This window comes from Tigriopus californicus, chromosome 12 (assembly GCF_007210705.1).
Source record: "Tigriopus californicus strain San Diego chromosome 12, Tcal_SD_v2.1, whole genome shotgun sequence".
Taxonomy (NCBI): Eukaryota; Metazoa; Arthropoda; class Copepoda; order Harpacticoida; family Harpacticidae; genus Tigriopus; species Tigriopus californicus.
Window position 1 is genome coordinate 1,409,676 of NC_081451.1, and position 850 is coordinate 1,410,525.

The window sequence follows — 850 nt, forward strand, 5'->3', positions numbered from 1 at the left end:
GGCTGGTGGACGGAACAGCCTTCAAGCAGATGAAGAGTAAAGCCCCCTCAACATCTGGGTGTCTCCTTTCCAACTTTCACTTCTCCAGATCCAAGCCCAGCCACTCCTTCAAGATCTCCTCAGCCTCACCCTCCATTCTTCCTTCTTCCCACCAGCGTGGATGGAGTCAGCCATTATCTTCATCCATAAGAAGGGGCCCAGGGATATTCCAAACAACCATCGGACCATCGCCCTGCAGAACCCCTTCTTGAAGATGATGTCCACCCTACACACTTCTCCGGATTGGCCGAGGATAGGGATCTCCTTCCCCAGTTCTAATTCGGTTCTTGGAGAAGCTGCTCAACCACCACAGTAGCCACTCTCCTCTATGAAATTGTGCATTCCAACATCAGCAATAAGAGGAGAGTGTATGGATGCTTTGTGGATTTCTCCAAAGCATTTGAAAGGGTGGACCGAACGCGATTATTCCTCAAACTCCAACTGTGGGGAGTTCCGCGTTCAATCTGTGTCCTGCTGTCCAACCTCTTTGCGGGACTCAGATGCTCCATTTGTTCTGGTGAGGACCTATCCCCCTGCTACTTTACTTCCATTGGCCTTCCGCAGGGGGATCCACTATGGCCAATTCTTTTCAATCTTTCTGTATCCGACCTACCTGAAGCCTGCACACACCAAGGCCCCACCATCAACCATTTTCCTGTTCAATATATTCAATATGCAGACGACCTGGTTCTTGTGGCTAATTCAGTCGTGGAATTGCAAAATGCCATCAATGAACTCCACGGTTGTTGCCAAGAGAACGGCCTTCAAGTCAACACCATCAAGACGAAGGCCATGGTTTTCCATAAAGGTC